This window comes from Lepidochelys kempii, chromosome 6, assembly GCF_965140285.1.
Source record: "Lepidochelys kempii isolate rLepKem1 chromosome 6, rLepKem1.hap1, whole genome shotgun sequence".
Classification (NCBI taxonomy): Eukaryota; Metazoa; Chordata; order Testudines; family Cheloniidae; genus Lepidochelys; species Lepidochelys kempii.
In genome coordinates, this window is record NC_136385.1 from 60,291,735 (window position 1) to 60,310,229 (window position 18,495).

The 18,495-nt window shown below is 43.5% G+C and overlaps 1 protein-coding gene across 12 annotated transcripts in view; it reads right to left on the minus strand.

Moving 5' to 3' along the window:
- Positions 1-18,495, minus strand: part of PHF21A (PHD finger protein 21A) — a 260,529-nt gene that overhangs the window by 196,618 nt on the left and 45,416 nt on the right. For all 12 annotated transcript variants that reach the window (XM_073348143.2, XM_078853291.1, XM_073348152.2 and 9 more), the window contains exon 2: positions 10,975-11,018. The gene's annotated coding sequence lies outside the window, so the exon portion shown is untranslated. The remainder of the gene's footprint in view (positions 1-10,974; positions 11,019-18,495) is intronic.

Sequence of the window (18,495 nt, forward strand, 5' to 3'; positions counted from 1 at the left end):
TGAACTGAAATATACTATTTCTTTTGGTTTTTTTACAGTGCAAATATTTGTAATAAAAAATATAAAGTGAGCACTGTACATTTTGTATTCTGTTTTGTAATTGAAATAGATATATTTGAAAATGTAGAAAACATCCAAAAATATTTAAATAAATGATATTCTACTATTGTTTAACAGTGCAATTAATTTTTTTAATCACTTGACAGCCCTTTTATAGCATTTAATCTGTGGATCTCGTAAGTGCTTTACAAAGAACGTAAGTATCATTATCCCCATTTTACAGATAGGGAATCTGATACAGAGTTGACTCAATTTGCTTAATAGTCTAGCCAGTTCTGAAATGCTTGTAAGCACCCAAACAGTCTGAAAGGAACACAAGAGAGTTTTGTTTAAGTTCAGCCAACAACATTTATCAAACAGTTGTACTTCAAACAAAATTTCGTATTTTCTCTTCTCGCGCTGTTGCACTCAGCCACACTTCAGAACCAGTGGGGTACTGGTGGGGATCATATCTTCCCATCTGTTTCTGAGCAGAGGACAAAAAGCAGGTCGGTCTAAGCAGTGGGGTGAAGCCACAAAAGAGAGTGCTAATGGCAATTACTCCTACCTACACTGGCTCTGCAGGAATCCAAGCTCCACAGTGTGAAAGAAGGTTGAACGAGAGATGCAGCTTTTTCTACAATACTATTCACCTCATAAACTAACATTGACCAGGTTCCAGAAAGGGATCCACAGGAACCAACAGCAAAGGATTGTCTCGCAACAGGACTAAAGCAGGAGCCATGCTGTCATTGGGCCACAGTGAACAGATACAGGGCCTCCCACTGAATACCCAGTATGTTTTTGAACTATCCATCCCCAAGATTTACAAGGATTTGAGGCTCCCAAATCTCCTATTACTTTCACAGGGGATGCAGTATAGACTTTTGACAGAAGTAGTGAAAAGGAACCTCAAAGGAAGATTTACCTTACAATAACTGGTGTTCTTCAAGGTGTGTGGTGCGCCCGCACTGTGTGCTTTCAATAGCAGTGTCCGTTGGTCTGCACCTGCACCATGCATCTCCTCATGCTTCCATCCAAGGGCATAAACGGTGGCACAGACCAACTGCCCCCCAGTTTGACTCTACCACGAATCAGGATAACCCGATTACAGGGGAGGAGGGCAGGTTGTGAATACTCACAGGGACCACACATCTTGAAGAACTCCCGTTACTATAAGATAAGTAGCCTTTTCTTTCTTTTCAAATGGTTGTCCCTTGTGGGTATTCACTGTGAGGGACTCCCAAGGGTGAGAGAAAGTATGCTGTACCCGAACCCGAGTGGGGAATCACTGAGCCAAAAGGAGGCATCTGTACTGAAGTTTGGATCAGTGCATAATCTCTGGTGAAAATGTGCACAGAGCCCCAGGTGGTGCCTTCGCAAATCTCCAAGAGGGGCAATTCCCTGTGAGGAAGCTACTGATATTACTTTAGATTTGCAGATCCTGACAGTTTGAGGAGGAGGGATTTTAATAATGTCATAGAGGGAGATGCAAGAGGTTATCCACTTAGAAAGTCTGAAAGAGAGAGCTAAGAGTATAGCACAAACTTCCTCGTGGCTGGACTTTACAAAAACTAGACAAGCCATTTACAACACACACTTTGCTTCTCTACAAAAGAAAAAGGACACTAAACTCTCTAAACTACTATATGCCACAAGAGGCCACAACAGTGGTTCCCTTAACCCACCCAGCAATATTGTTAATCTATCCAACTATACTCCTAGCCCAGCAGAAGAATCTGTCCTATCTCGGGGCCTCTCCTTCTGCCCCTCCACCCCCACGAACATGATACAGTTCTGTGGTGACCTAGAATCCTATTTTCGACGTCTCCGACTCAAGGAATATTTCCAGCACACCTCTGAACAACATACTAATCCACAGAGACCTTCCTACCAACACTACAAAAAGAAGGATTCTGGGTGGACTCCTCCTGAAGGTCGAAACAACAGACTGGACTTCTACACAGAGTGCTTCCGCCGACATGCCCGGGCTGAAATTGTGGAAAAGCAGCATCACTTGCCCCATAACCTCAGCCGTGCAGAACACAATGCCATCCACAGCCTCAGAAACAACTCTGACATCATAATCAAAAAGGCTGACAAAGGAGGTGCTGTCATCATCATAAATAGGTCGGAATATGAACAAGATCCAAAATCACTTTCTATAAGCCATTACCCTCTGATCCCACTGAGGGTTGCCAAAAGAAACTACACCATTTGCTCAAGAAATTCCCTGAAAAAGCACAAGAACAAATCCGCACAGACACACCCCTGGAACTCCGACCTGGGGTATTCTATCTACCAAGATCCATAAACCTGGAAATCCTGGACGCCCCATCATCTCAGGCATTGGCACCCTGACAGCAGGATTGTCTGGCAATGCAGACTCCCTCCTCAGGCCCTATGCTACCAGCACTCCCAGCTATCTTCGAGACACCACTGATTTCCTGAGGAAACTACAATCCATCAGTGATCTTCCTGAAAACACCATCCTGGCCACTAGATGTAGAAGCCTTTTACACCAACATTCCACACAAAGATGGACTACAAGCCATCAGGAACAGTATCCCCAATAATGTCACAGCAAACCTGGTGGCTGAACTTTGTGACTTACTTGGGGACAATGTATACCTTCAAATCAGCGGCACTGCTATGGATACCTGCATGGCCCCACAGTATGCCAACATTTTTATGGCTGACTTAGAACAATGCTTCCTCAGCTCTCGTCCCCTAATGCCCCTACTCTACTTGCGCTACACTGAGGACATCTTCATCATCTGGACCCATGGAAAAGAAGCTCTTGAGGAATTCCACCATGATTTCAACAATTTCCATCCCACCATCACCGTCAGCCTGGACCAGTCCACACAAGGGATCCACTTCCTGGACACTACAGTGCTAGTAAGCGATGGTCACATAAACACCACCCTACACTGGAAACCTACTGACCACTATTTCTACCTACATGCCTCCAGCTTTCATCCAGACCACACCATATGATCCATCGTCTACAGCCAAGCTCTACGATACAACCGCATTTGCTCCAACCCCTCAGACAGAGACAAACACCTACAAGATCTTTATCAAGCATTCTTACAACTACAATACCTACCTGCTGAAGTGAAGAAACAGACTGACAGAGCCAGTAGAGTGCCCAGAAGTCATCTACTACAGGACAGGTCCAACAAAGAAAATAACAGAAAGCCGCAAGCCATCACCTTCAGCCCCCAACTAAAACCTCTCCAACACATCATCAAGGATCTACAACCTATCCTGAAGGACAACCCATCACTCTCACAGATCTTGGGAGACAGCCCCCCAACCTGAAGCAAATACTCACCAGCTACCACACATCACACAACAGAACCACTAACCCAGGAACCTATCCTTGCAACAAAGCCCGTTGCCAACTGTGTCCACATATCTATTCAGGGGACATCATCATAGGGCCTAAATCACATCAGCCACACTATCAGAGGCTCGTTCACCTGCACATCTACCAATGTGATATATGCCATCATGTGACAGCAATGCCCCTCTGCCATGTACATTGTTCAAACTGGACATCACATGTCATCACAGAATCAGAAGTGTAGGACTAGAAGGGACTTCAGTAGGTCATCTAGTCCAGCCCCCTGCACTCAAGGCAGGGCTATGTAATAACTAGACTATTTCTGACATTTGTCTAACCTGTTCTTTAAAACCTCCAGTGACAGAGATTCCACAACCTCCCAAGGCAATTTGTTTCAGTGCTTAATCACCGTGACAGAGAGTTTTTCTTATTGTCCAACCTAAACTGCCCCTACTGCAATTTAAGCCCATTGCTTCTTGTCCCAGCCTCAGATATTAAGGAGAACAATTTTTCACTCTCCGCTTTGTAACAATCTTTTATGAACTTACTTGATAAGTTATATCCCCTATCAGTCTTTTCTTCTCCAGACTAAACAAACCCAATTTTTTCCATCTTTCCTCATAGGTCATGTTTTCCAGACCTTTACTCATTTTTGTTGCTCTCCTCTGGACTTTCTCCAATCTTTCCTAAAATGTGGTGCCCAGAAATGGACACAGTACTCCAGTTGAGACCCTATCAGCATGGAAAAGAGTGAAAGAACTGCTTACAACACTCCTGCTGATACATCCCAGAATGATATTCACTTTTTGTGGAACAGCGTTACACTGACTCATATTTAGCTTATGATCCACTATAATCCCCAGATCCCTTTCCACAGTACTCCCTCCTAGGCAGTCATTTCCCTTTTTGTTTGTGTGCAACTGATTGTTCCCTCCTAAGTCGAGTACTTTGCATTTGTCCTTATTGAATTTCATCCTATTTACTTCAGACCATTTGTCCAGTTTGTCCACATCATTCTGAATTTTAATCCTATCCTCCAAAAATCACTTGCAACCCCTCCCAGGTTGGCATCATCTGCAAAATTCATAAGTGTACTCTCTATGCCATTATCTAAATCATTTATGAAGATATTGAACAGAACAGAATCCAGGACCGATCCCTGCAGGACCCCACTGGATACACCCTTCCAGCTTGACTGTGAACCACTGATAGCTACTCTCTGGGAACAATTTGCCAACCAGTTATGCACCCACCTTACAGTAGCTCCAGCTAGGCTGTACTTTCCTAATTTGTTTATGAGAAGGTCATGCGAGACAGAATCAAAAGCCTTACTAAAGTCAAGATATACCAGGTCTACCGCTTCTCTCCTATCCACCAGGCTTGTGAGCTTTCATTGACAGGATTTGACACAATTTAATCTTGACAAATCCATGCTGACTGTTACTTGTCACCTTACTATCTTCTAGGTGTTTGCAAATTGATTGCTTTATTATTTGCTCTATTATCTTTCCAGGTACTGAAGTTAAGCTGACTGGTCTGTAATTCCCTGGGTTGTCCTTGTTCTCCTTTTTATAGATTGGCACCATATTTCCCCTCTTCTAGTCCTCTGGAATCTCTCCCGTCATCCAGGACTTTTCAAAGATAATTGCTAATGGCTCGATATCTCATCAGTCAGCTCCTTGAGTATTCTAGGTTGTCAGGGCTTGATGAAATACATCTTTAAGACATCTAACTTGTCTAAGTAATTTTTAACTTGTTCTTTCCCTATTTTTAGCCTCAGATCCTACCTCATTTTCCACGGGCATTCACTATGTTAGATGTCCAATTGCTACTATCCTTTCTGGTGTAAAATTAAACAAAAAAAAAAAAGGCATTTAGCAACTTCTGCTGTTCCCACATTTTCCATTATTATGTTTCTCCTCCCCCCACCCAAATGAGTAATGGGCTTACCCTGTCCTTCGTCTTCCTCTTGCTTCTAAATGTATTTGTAGAATGTTTTCTTGTTACCCTTTATGTCTCTAGCTAGTTTAATCAAGGTTTCTCAGTCCACTCTTGGGGTAGGGCACAGGCGTACGCCAGACTACTCTGGCAGGTTCCGTGATAGCCTCATTAATTGGGAGAATTTTACTTTAGATGGATCCATAGGCTGAAGTATGTCTAGGATCTTGAGAGTTAAATCCTGGACCTCCTCCAGAGAACTTTGGAGAAAGTGTTTGCAATCCTTCAGAGAAGGTCCTAGTACGGATTAAAATTGTCTGGAGAAGAGGGAGAGGCTGATGATACTGTTTCATCTGAAAAGGACAAAGAATACTACTGGTACTGTCGGTACTCCATCAACTGCTGCCATGAAGACTGTGCTTCTTTTGCTTGGTGGTGACCATTCCTAGGTGCAGAACTCAGGATCCTAACATTCAGATGCCCAGAAGTATATTCCAGGGGGTCCAATAAGGTTGATGCAATGGATATAGTGGAACAGAGGTGGCTCCCATGGTGGGCACCACTGGTCCCTGGGCCAGAATTGCTGTTAACAAGGGCAGGGAGGTAGAGTTGATCTGAAAGCCCTGCCTGGACTGTTAATCCTCCATCAGCTAACTGGAGAGCCGGTTGGTACCGGATCATATTCGTCCAATGAAGAGGCCTCCTCATGTTTCATCGTTGGGGTATCATGGAATTTGGTTCCATCTGATCAGAAGCAGGAGCAGTAGGTGGGAAAGAAACCGAGCCTGAGCCTCCAGGTCCTGGCTAAGCCTTGGTACCGGCAAATGTTGGGTAGACTGATGGAGCAGGGACCTCCTGCAACAGTTTCAGCTCTGTGAAAATCAAGAACTCCAGGTTTGCATAGATAGCCAAATCCTCCAGGAAAGCATATCAAGGACCTGCCTGAGGTGAACTGTCCAGGGCTTTGTCAGGCCATCAATTCTGTCTTAGAGACTGAAGTCTGCGCATGGTCAGTAGTGTTGGAGAAGGGGAGAACAGTCCCTCCTATCTATATGAGGCAAAGGAGTTGTTGATGGTCTGTCCATGTGGAGATTTGGGCACTGTGAGCTCCTGGTACCATCAATGTCTTCTTTGCTGTACAAGCTTCAAGTGCTTTCATCCCGGGATACAGATCTCTGGCAGTGCCAGGGAAAGGGACAAAGCAGGCATATTTTTGGAGGACTTATGCAGGAATTTGTTCCTCTTCTTGTGGGAAAGTTTGCCATGGTCCGTATCGTGTTTCTGTTTCATGGAGTTCTTGTGTTTGGGGGAGAACTGAAAACCACCAGTACCAAAAACCAGCAATGTGCTGCCTGGTGGTTCTGGATGAGAGGAAGCAGAATGGGAGGGGTCCCAGATCCTAACAGGGCCTTGTGTAAAGCTCCACAATGTGCTTGTGGAGCCTGAAATCACAAGCTTGTCTGATACATGGAGGAAAGGCATGGCAGATACTGCACTTTGAGGGAGACATGCAATTCCCTGAAGCAGCACAAATTTCATGAAGATGATCACTAGGAAAATCCAGGGGCATGCCAGGCAAGCTTTGGCACTTGGGCATAATTGATGCACTGAAGAAAAAGGGAGAACTAGAAAGAGAAGACCCCCACCCCATCCCCAACTAACAAGCACTAAACTTTGCTAACTAACTAGGACTACTTTTTATAGTATTTACAGACTCAACTAAAATGAACACCAAAGAAAAGAAACTGACACAGGAGGTTCCATCCCCAACCATGGGTGACAGAAAAAGAAATGGGGATCAGGTGGTCCATACCAGCATTTATGCCCTCAGAGGGAAGCACTAGGAAGCACAGCTTCAGATGAGCTGGCATAGCTATTGAAAAATTTCTGGTCCTGAGCATACAGAGCATGTGCACACCCACAGTGAACGCCCACAGGGATAGCTCTTGAAGAAGAACTAACAGTTTCCTTTCCTTTCCTTGCTGACGAGGTCGGAAAGCTCTGAAAGCTCCAGATGAGGCCCACTATAGTTTGGAAACGAGCGTCCGGCAGGAGGGCTCAAGCCTGCACGGAGTCCAGAACTGCCCCGATGAATTCTATTCTCTGGGTCGGTTCTAGTGTCAACTTTGCCACATTGAGAAGGAAGCCTAACTGACGAAACGTGACCATGACCAAGCGAAGGTGGGACTGTACCTGTTCTCTAGTGCGCCCCCAGATAAGCCAGTCGTTGAGGTAAAGGTACACCTGCAACCGCCGTCGACAAAGGAAGGCCGCCACGACTGCCATACATTTGGTGAACACTCGGGGGGGGGGGGGGGCATAGAGAGACCGAAGGGAAGGGCCGTGAACTCATCGTGTTCACGGTTGACCAAAAAGTGGAGGAAGTGTCTGTGCGCCGGGTGAATCTCTATGTGGAAATACGCGTCCTTCATGTCAAGGGCAGCGTACCAGGATCCAGGGAAGGTATAATGGTACCCAAGGAGACCATGCGGAACTTCAACTTTACCATGAACTTGTTGAGTCCAGGCAGGTCCAGAATGGGCTAAAGCCCGCCCTTTGCCTTGGGGATTAGGAAATATCGGGAGTAGAGCTCCCTACCCCTTAGCTCCCTCGGAACCTCCTTGATCGCCCCCATGGTGAGGAGCGTCTGAACCTCCTGAATAAGGAGTTGCTCATGAGAAGGGTCCCTGAAGAGGGACAGGGAAGGCGCGTGGGAGGAAGAAAACTGGAGAAAACTGGAGAGAGTATCCCGCTTCCACCGTGCGGAGGATGCAGTGGTCCATGGTTACGTGAGACCAAGCATGGTGGAAACGGGATATACGATTCAAGAAAGGTGGGGTAGGATCCTGAACAAGGTCTGGTATATCGTCCTCCGGTATCCCTTCAAAAGGCCTGATTTGAGCCGGACGAAGGCTTGGTCGGGCCCTGGCCTTGTCCTGATGGGGGGTTGGAGGGCTTCCTCCTCCCATTATGTCCCCACCACCTACAGAAATCCTGCCTTGGCAGAGGAGGATACAGGCACTCTTGTGACTGCTGAGGCTTTAAGGGGTTCCACTGGGTAGCCAGTGCGTGCGTGCCCAGGGACTTCATTATTGCCCTGGAGTCTTTAAGGCTTTGTAGCCTCGAATCTGTCTTTTTCAAAAACAGGCCCTCTCCATTAAATGGGAGATTCTGCAGTGTCTGCTGAAGTTTGATGGTAGGCCAGAAGCTTGCAGCCAGGAGATACACCTCATGGCGATCCCTGAGGACAAAGTACGGGCGGCGGAGTCTGCAGCATCCAGCAAGGCCTGCAGCAAGGTCCGTGCCACACTTTTGCCCTTTTCCACCAAAGCCCCAAACTCCTCTCTGGACTTAGGAGGTACTAAATCCTTAAATTTCAGTATGGAGTTCCAGGAGTTAAAATTGTTAAAATCAGCACCTACTGATTAGCGATCCTGAGCTGAAGTCCCCCCCAAAGAATAAACCTTGCACTCAAATAAATCAAGGCGCTTGGCATCCTTTGATTTAGGTGCTGGGGCCTGCTGGCCATGCCATTCTTTTTTGCTCACTGACACCACCACAAGTGAACAGGGCTGTAGGTGTGTGAACAGATAGTCATACCCCTTTGAGGGGACAAAGTATTTCCGCTCCACTCCCTTAGCAGTCGGGGGAATGGATGTATGAGTTTGCCAGATTGTTCTGGCGGTGGTTTGGATGATCCAAATAAGGGTAGGGCCACCCTCGATGGAGCTTCAGGGGTCAGAATATCCACCATAGGGTCCTCCACCTCTACCACCTCCTCCGCCTGCGGGTTCATATTCCACGCCACCCTGCGCAGGAGGTCCTGGTGGGCGCGGAGGTCTATCGGAGGGGGACCCGAGTCTGGAGTTCCTGCCACTGCCTCGTCGGGTAAGGAGGAGGAGGCAGCAGCAGCCATGGGGCGAAAGAGGGTCACCTAGGGCCTCTTGTGGTGCTGGGCCCAGCTGTCCTGTGCCCATGACCTCAGTGCCCAGGCCAGGAACCAGTGTTGGAGGAGGTCCTGAAGTGGGCAGAGAAGCCGTCATGGTCTCCATGCCTCCCGGGGCAGGCCGACTGGCAGTAGCCTCTGGCACTCGCGGCTCAGACAGGGCTGATCGAGAAGCCCCAGACGGAGCACCCTGGGCCTGGTGGTATGCCCAGGGAGTCCAGAACGGCCACTGAGCAGCCCCTTGAGCGGGACCTTGCTCCTGTGCCTGCCAATGTCCAGTCCCTGACTCCAGGTGGCTGTGGTTCAAACGTCGGCACTCCGAGAAACGTGACCCTGCCTCTGATCCTGAAGAACAAGAGGAAGAACGTGAGGGCCACGGTGGTGCCGAGCGGACCTGCGCTGAGTCATGTCGATGAGGCGATGGGGAGCGGTGGCGCAACACTGGGGAGCGGTGCCGGGACCTGGACCTGGGCCGAGATGATGACCAGTGTTGAGAGCAGCGTCAGGTCTGGGATCTGCTCCTCGATGGTGACCGGTGGGCAGAGAGGTGCCAGGAGTAAGAGAGGTGCCGCGAGTACGACCAGCGCCGCAAAGGAGGTGTCAGGACTGTGAGCGGCGACGGGAGCAGGAATGGTGCCGAGAATGGGATCGGTGCCACGGCTCGACCGACGGTGCCAACAGGTGGATGAGTGCCATCTTGCCCCAGGATGGTGCTGCACGGACAGGCGCTGGTGCCTTGGCTTGAGGCTGAAGGGATACCATCGTGGCAATAAGATCCCTTGCAGCTGCAAAGATATCTGGGGTGAACGGCAACTGGACCTCAACCATGCTGCATGTCGGGGAGTCCAGGGGCACCGGACTCAACAGCTTGGCCCTCAGGGCCAGAGTCAACGGTGCCGAAGCTGTAGGTGCTCCCCTGTGGGACGCATCTCCGCAGGTGGTTCCAGGGAAGCTGGTCTCTGCGGAGGTGGGCTAGCCTTTTCCAGCTTCCAGTGCCGCTTCTGGCCAGGAGAGTGCCAGGCCGATGATGTAGGTTGCGGTGCTGGGGAGTGCCGGTGCCGCGGTCTCTGTCAGAGTCCAACCGCGGTGCCGCTCTTACAGCTGCCGCCGGGGCGCTGCGCACTGAGGCGCTCTAACTTGGATTCCAACTCCTGATCAACCCCCTGGAACCCCAAAACAGATCCCGATACCTGGAATTAAGCCTCAGCCCAATTCCTGACTGTCTGGTTCTGACCCTGAGTTTGACTCTTGACCTTCATACTGGCTCTGACCCCTGTATTCAGTTCTGAGATCCCAAACTCCTGCCACCAGTCCCACTTACCCTCACCCAGGATCCTTACAAAATCATTTTAAGCACTATTGTCTTTACATTTTAACTAGTTATTTAAATCAGATGCCTACTGGACCTGTAAAACTACTGGAATTTTAGGCCCCAATCCTTCAAACTGCACGGTGATCCTTGCACGCACAAGCATTTCACTGGCACGACTGGGACCTTTGTTAGCAACATTTAAGTTTTAGTCAGTTTTTTAACATTGTTCCTGTATGCAAAACTGGACAGGATTTTGGCTCCAGTGAAACATCAACACTTCTTGCTTCATTTATGGATGCTAGCTCTTAATAAAAGTATAGTGTACATTCTGGATTATTGCTTATCTAGCATCAAGAAAGCTTTACTTGTCTAGCAAAAGGTACTTACCAGTTCTGGAAAACAGATTTTCCCCTTCAGTTCTCTAGCCCCCCCTACAACAAAACAAAAACAAGACAATAATCAGATAACATTTAAGTTGAGTTTGGAACAAAAAGGGGGGGGGGAGTAAATCTGCAAATGATTTCTTTTGATTTCTTTTTGTAAAAGATGTAGTAGATAAATATGAAATTGACCTGAGAAGGGAGGGGGTGGCGGGTGGAGGAGAAAAACAGTTTGATATAGCAAGGGAAGAACTGAGAGTGCTTATAATTCTATTATTTCCCAGTTACTGTAAACCAGATTGAAGTGCAAGCAGTGAAGTGAGGGTCCCCTTTTGCCAATACTGGAATGGAAATTTTTTTAAAAGGAGCACTTTATCTAAAGGAAAAACAACTGACCATCATTCTTTCTTGCATGTCTATGTAACACAACAAAATTATAGCAAAGCTTGGGCCAAACTGTGTTTAGGGTCTTACCCCATCCACACCTTGATTAGAACAGCTCTGCTCCCAGATATTTACTATGATGGTTACAAAGTGCATTCTCATTTGTATTTAGGCTCAGCCAACTTTGTCACAGACTAAAAATCCAAACACACATTTTACCACTTTACTAGGAAAATCTGGGTGTTAATACAAACCTGATCTTAGGCACCGATTCTAAAATGTGATCAATGATATCCCACTGCAGAGCTTAGGCTCTGGGCCTCTATCCTACAACTAGATGCATTAGTGCAGACTTGTGATCATGTGAACTCCCACCAAAGTCAATGGGATTCAACGCAAATGCAGGAGACAGACTGCACTTGCTAATCTATTTACAGACCTGGGGAGGAATCTGTACAGGAAATTTAATGCCTACTGTTAAGTAGTGAATATGGATATCCTCTTAGTGTCAGAATTTTTAGATTGTGTGTTTAGAACTATTTTTTTCCTTAGTATGGCACTTTGGTAAAAAAAAATTTTAAGTTCTGAGGAAAGTTATAACAATTTCTAAATGTTGATTAGGTGGAGTTTTTTTGAGAAGTTGATTTCTGTGTAAGTGTACACAAAGAATCCTATACAACAGTATTTTGGATGTAAGCAGTGCAAGGTCTGAAATATCCAGACCACTGACAGCTATTTAGAGATCAGCCTTAATTCACAAATTATAGTGGTTTCTCAATCATTCAAACCCCACACTTGATTGCATTTTTCTCCCTTCATCAGCAGCCCCTTTGTAGGCTCTAAAGCCCACACAATGAGGTAATTTAATCACCACAAAACACAACATGCCTGCTTTCAGCAACAACATACTAAGGTTGTGACTATATCTGAGTGCTATAAAAGGCTGTGGCTCTGGAAAGCTAAGCAAAGAAGCTTTCACAACACATCTACAATTACAGCCTTAGAGTGAGCAAGTCTCCATTTTTATTAAGAAAAATAATCAACAACCATTTGTAGCAAGTTCAAGAAAACACATTCATTTATTTTTCTCTATTTTAAAGAAGGAATCACCCATTTTAGAGACAGAGTATGACCAAGTGCTGTGTTTGTCCTCCATACTGGGACCCCAATTCCATCAAGTCAAAACCCCACCCCCTTCCAGTCTAGTAAATATGGAAAGGGCAGAATAGTTTCAACCCAGACACTCTTCTGTAACCACCTGGGCCAGGGGGAGGACGGGACGAGGAGGGCTGTAATCCTGAGAACCCATGGACTCAAAGGACTGTGAATCCCAAACTCCAGAGTTCTAATTCAGGATCTGTGACTTGCTATGTGCCTTGGACAAGTCACTTAAATATGACCTAAAGAGGTGGAAAAACAGACTTGTACCCTCTTTGCTTCTTCACATAATATATTACATTAAAAAAAGTGTTAAAAGAATGTTAACACTTGAAAAGTCAAGCACTCAAGAGTTATGAAATGCCAGAATTAAGATTGCCTGTGCAACCTTAATTCTGCCCTAGTGTGCATATATACATTATGATGCAGTATTTAAATTACATGATCACATACTATTTTTCCCACAGGAACTCTGCCTCATTCAGTGCAGAGGATGGCTGGCACTTAGGGAATGAGGCATCTGTTCAATATATCTTTTTACCCTCATCATTTGTGCAGCCCCAGGCCTTATTTACCGCATACCAACCAAGCCCTGAAGTGAGTAAAGAATTATTCGTTTTCTCACAGATACTATGGAGAGGAGCACCATAGAAAATCGTAATCTTAAAAAACATTGATTTTTTTCTCTGCAACAACCCTGTGAAGTAGGAGATTTACCACAAACAGGGAACTGAGGCACACACACATTAAAGCCAAAATTTGCAAAAGTCTACAATAACATTGAGTGCCCAAGTAAATGGGCTCTCAATTTAAGACATCTGGGATTTAATTTTTCAGAGTAAATAGTATTTTTATAGTCTTATGTACAAATATTACCTAAATAATCCTCATAATACTCCTGTGCGGTAGGTAGATTTTACTGCCCTACTTTACAAATGGGAAAACAAACAAAACTAAAAGGCAATGTAACTTGCTCAAGGCCACACGCTGAGTTAGTAGCAGAGCCAGGATTAGGATTTAGGACATACTGACTCCTAATTCTAATACATATGACGATGTAATTAAATACTATTATAATGTATATGCACAAGACGACAGAATTAAGATTTTTTAATTCTGGCATTTCTTAATTTTTGGGTATTGGACTTTTCAGTCTTAACATTAACATTATTTTTACATAGTTGTTTAGCAAGTCATTTCCTAGAGATATGTAATTCTGTGACATGCAACTGTAATGGTGATTTTAGACAGCTCATCTTTTGCCCTATCTAATCAGATTTTTGTGAGTCCAAGGCACCTCTATGACTCCAGGCCTATCCCCCTCCCAAATTTAGATCCTTGCTGCAAATCATGGAGGCATTAGAGTGCTTTACAAAAGAAGAAAAATAATTTATATACTCAAAAATGTCAGGCAACCTAAAAATACGGGTCACTACTGTTCCTCTTATAACAAAGGCATGAAAAGTTGAGAGTTTTGCTTTGTTTGTTTTTAAAGTGAATGGGAAGATAATGTTGATAAAACTTGATAATATTTAACTTCAGAAATATCGAATCTTGTCTTTTCCATTTTGCTCTATATTTTCCTTGAAGGACCCAAAGATATGAACTGCAAGCTCTCTCATCCCTAAACAAGCAATGTCAAGTCTCATGATATTTGATGTTTTTCTGAAAGCCTGAGCTTCTGGAGCCATGTCTTTGTCAGAATCTCCACTTTCATTTAAAAAAAAACAAAAACAAACCACCTTCATATTTCCAGAGAAATGTTAGGGCGCACTTGAAAGCGAGACCCAATAAGATCAAAAACCAAAAGGCAAATTGAACCTCCAATATTTTTTTTTTTAATTTTATCATGTTTAGGCCAGTATCATGGTTTTTGGGGCCTGACTCTTGACTGCTGAGCACGTGAAGTTGCCACTACTGCTAAACAGAAGTCTTTAAGTTAAAGCATTTCTTCCAATTGTTTGAGTTGAACAACTATCAATAAAAAACAAAGCTTTTAATGGTCCTAATTAGGGCTGTCGGTTAATCACAGTTAACTCACACGATTAACTCAAAAAAATTAATCACAATTAAAAAAATTAATCATGATTAATCGCTGTATTAATCACACTGTTAAATAGAATACCAATTGAAATTAAATATTGAGGTTTTTCTACATTTTCAAGTATATTGATTTCAATTACAAACACAGAATACTAAGTGTACACTGCTCACTTTCTCTTATTCTTTATTACAAATATTTGCACTGTAAAAATAATAAACAAAAGAAATCATGTTTTTCCCCTCATACAAGTACTATAGTGCAACCTCTTTATCATGAAAATGCAACTTACACATGTAGATTTTTTTTTGTTACATAACTGCATTCAAAAACAAAACAATGTAAAACTTTAGTACCTACAAGTCCACTCAGTCCTACTTCTTGTTCAGCCATGCTGACAACACTGGATAAAAAAAATGGTGCTTTAATTAAATTCGTGATTGAACACCTTGGGGGAGAACTGTAGGTCTACAGCTCGGATTTACCCATTTCGTGTTACAGCAGTCTCGAATGATGACCCAACACATGTTGTTCGTTTTAAATACACTTTCACTGCAGATTTGACAAAACGCAAAAAAGGTACCAATGTGAGATTTCTAAAGATACTTACAGCACTCAACCCAAAGTTCCAAAATCTGAGATGGAAGAGGTGCGGAGCATGCTTTCAGAAGTCTTAAAAGAGCAACACTCTGATGTGGAAACTACAGAACCCAAACCAACAAAAAAGAAAATCAACTGGTGGCATCTGATTCAGAGAATGAAAATGAACATGTGTTGGTCAGCACTGCTTTGGATTGTTATCAAGCAGAACCCCTCATCAGCATGGACGCATATCCTCTGGAATGGTGGCTGAAGCATGATGGGACATGGAATATTTAGCGCATCTGGCATTTAAATATCTTGCAGTGCCGGCTACGACAGTGCCATGAGAACACCTGTTTTCACTTTCAGGTGACCCTGTAAACAAGAAGCAGGCAAAATTATCTCCCGTAAATGTAAACAAACTTGTTTGTCTGAGCGATTGGCTGAACAAGAAATTGGACTCAGTGGACTTGTAGGCTCTAAAGTTTTACATTGTTTTGTTTTTGAATACAGATATCTTTTTGGATAGAAGTCTACATTTGTAAGTTCAACTTTCATGATAAAGAGATTGCACTACAGTTCTTGTATTAAGTGAATTGAAAAATACTATTTCTTTTATTTTTACAGAGCAAATATTTATAATAAAAATATAAAGTGAGCACTGTACATTTTGTATTTGGTGTTGAAATTGAAATCAATATATTTGAAAATGTAGAAAATATCCAAAAATATTTAAATAAATGGTATTCTATTAACAACAATGCGATTAATCGTGATTCATTTTTTTAATCGCGCGACAGCCCTAGTCCTCATAAAAATAATTTCCTGCATATTGATCAGGTTTTACTTGATCAGTATCTGCAAAACCATAATCCTACAATTTCCTACCATATTCCAGGAAAAGCAGGGGACACAACATATTTCTAAATTTTATTTTCCTGAACAAAAGAAAGCCTAAAAAGAGAATGAGTGTTTCTTTATATATAGAAACAAAAAAAGGTACACACACACACCACCCACCCCTTTCCAGGTCAATTTTAATTTCTCTGTCCAGTTTCTAAAATGAGAATACTTGCTTACCTCTCACAGGCATGTTGTAAAAATTAAGACCCCAATCCTAAAACATTTCTACCTGTGATTAATTATAAGCATGAGTAGCTCCCACAGACTTCAACAGGACAACACATGTGCTTAAAGTTAAACACAGACAAGTGTTTGCAGGACTGGAACCTAAATATTTAATATTTGTATAGCATGTTTTAGATAGCACTTTCAATCTTCATACTAAGTGTATTGTATAACAAAGTTTTCTATTATGGAGCTCAGATATTTATTGTAAGCTTTAAGTTATAAAATGTAAATTTACTTTATTGTAACCAAAAAAAACCCTATGATTAGAAAGAAGGATGGGATATGAAAGAAAAGTCATGTTTAGCCCAGAGTTTCCTATCACAGTTATTTTTTCAGTCCCTAGAAACAGGATGTTTCTAAACAGGATTTGAAACTAGTATTGACAGAGCCTTTGACTATACATGATGATTTAGTGCTCTACCTACACTACAGATAGACCCATATTAAACAAAATCAAGTCCTAACTTATGTTTGACACAGAGCTAACACAATTCAGTGAATGCAGCAACATTTTTCCCAGCACAGCAGCGATTTAACAGTGTTGGCCTATCCACACACCTCACTACAAAACTGTGTTTAAGTCAATGCATTTCAAAAAATTTTGAGCAGATATCCCATAGTGCCTCAGCTGTTCCTGCCACAGTTAGAGGATCATGACCATTTCCTCACATGAGCATAAGAGCAGCCATACTGGGTTAGACCAAAGGTCCATCTAGCCCAGTGTCCTGTCTTCCAACAGTGGCTACAGCCAGGTGCCCCAGAGGGAATGAACAGAATAGGTAATCATGTGTGATCCATCCCGTCGGCCATTCTCAGCTTCTGGCAAACAGAGGCTAGGGACACCATCCCTGCCTATCCTGGCTAATACCCATTGATGGACCTATCCTCCATGAACTTACCTAGTTCTTTTTTGAACCCTGTTATAATCTTGGCCTTCACAACATCCTCTGGCAAGGCACTCCACAGGTTGACTGTGCATGGTGTGAAAAATACTTCTTTTTGTTTCTTTTAAACCTGCTGCCTATTAATTTCATTAGGTGGCCCCTAGTTCTTGTGTTACGAGATTGAGTAAATAACACTTCCTTATTTACTTTCTCCACACATCAGGATTTTATAGACTTCTATCATATCCCCCCTTAGTCATCTCTTTTCCAAGCTGAAAAGTCCCAGTCTTATTAATCTCTCCTCATACAGAAGCCATTCCATACCCCTAATTATTTTTGTTGCCCTTTTCTGAACCTTTTCCAAATCCAATATACATTTTTTGAGATGAGACAACCAAATCTTCACGCAGTATTCAAGTTGTGAGCGTACCATGGATTTATATAGAGGCAATATGATATTTTCTATCTTATTATCTATCCTTTTCTTATTATTCCCAACATTATGTTCACTTTTTTGACTGCCGCTGCGCATTGAGTGAATGTTTTCAGAGAACTATCCACCAAGACTCCAAGATCTCTTTCTTGAGTGGTAACAGCTAATTTAGACCCCATCACTTTATATTTATAGTAGGGATGTTTTCCAGTGTGAATTTCTTTGCATTTATCAATATCTAATTTCATCTGCCATTTTGTTGCCCAGTCACCTAGTTTTAAGAGATCCTTTTATAGTTCTTCACAGTCTGCCTAGGACTTAACTATCTGGAGTAATTTTGCATCATCTGCAAATTTTGCCACCTCACTGTTTATCCCTTTTTCCAGATCCAGATTTACCTCTCTCCATTCTGAAAACTGACCATTTATTCCTACCATGAGAAAACCTTCCCTCTTATCCCATGACTGCTTACTTTGCTTAAGAGCCTTTGGTGACGGACCTTGTCAAAGGCTTTCTGAAAATCTAAATGCACTGTATCCACTGGCTCCCCCATGGTGCAATGCACCTTGGGAAGTCTTCCAGCACAGACTTGACAGGTGAAACTGACTAACCCAGTTACACAGATACTGTAAGGCCATCCCATCTACACAGCAGAATAATGGTTAGAAACTAATTACACTCCTTTTCATGACAAAGCTGAAACATGGTATAACTACCCAGCTAGGAAATACCTGTGAACCATGTTGTGTGTGGACTCATTTGTAAACTGAGTAAAAATTAGATTGGCCCTGTAACATGGGTCTCATAAAAAATGTCTTGTCCATATTAATCAGGAATACTGTGATAGAAGTATGCCACCAGCAATCCTATTAGTTCTTCCTCTGTGACATCTCCCAAGATCTGTCCATACCCCTT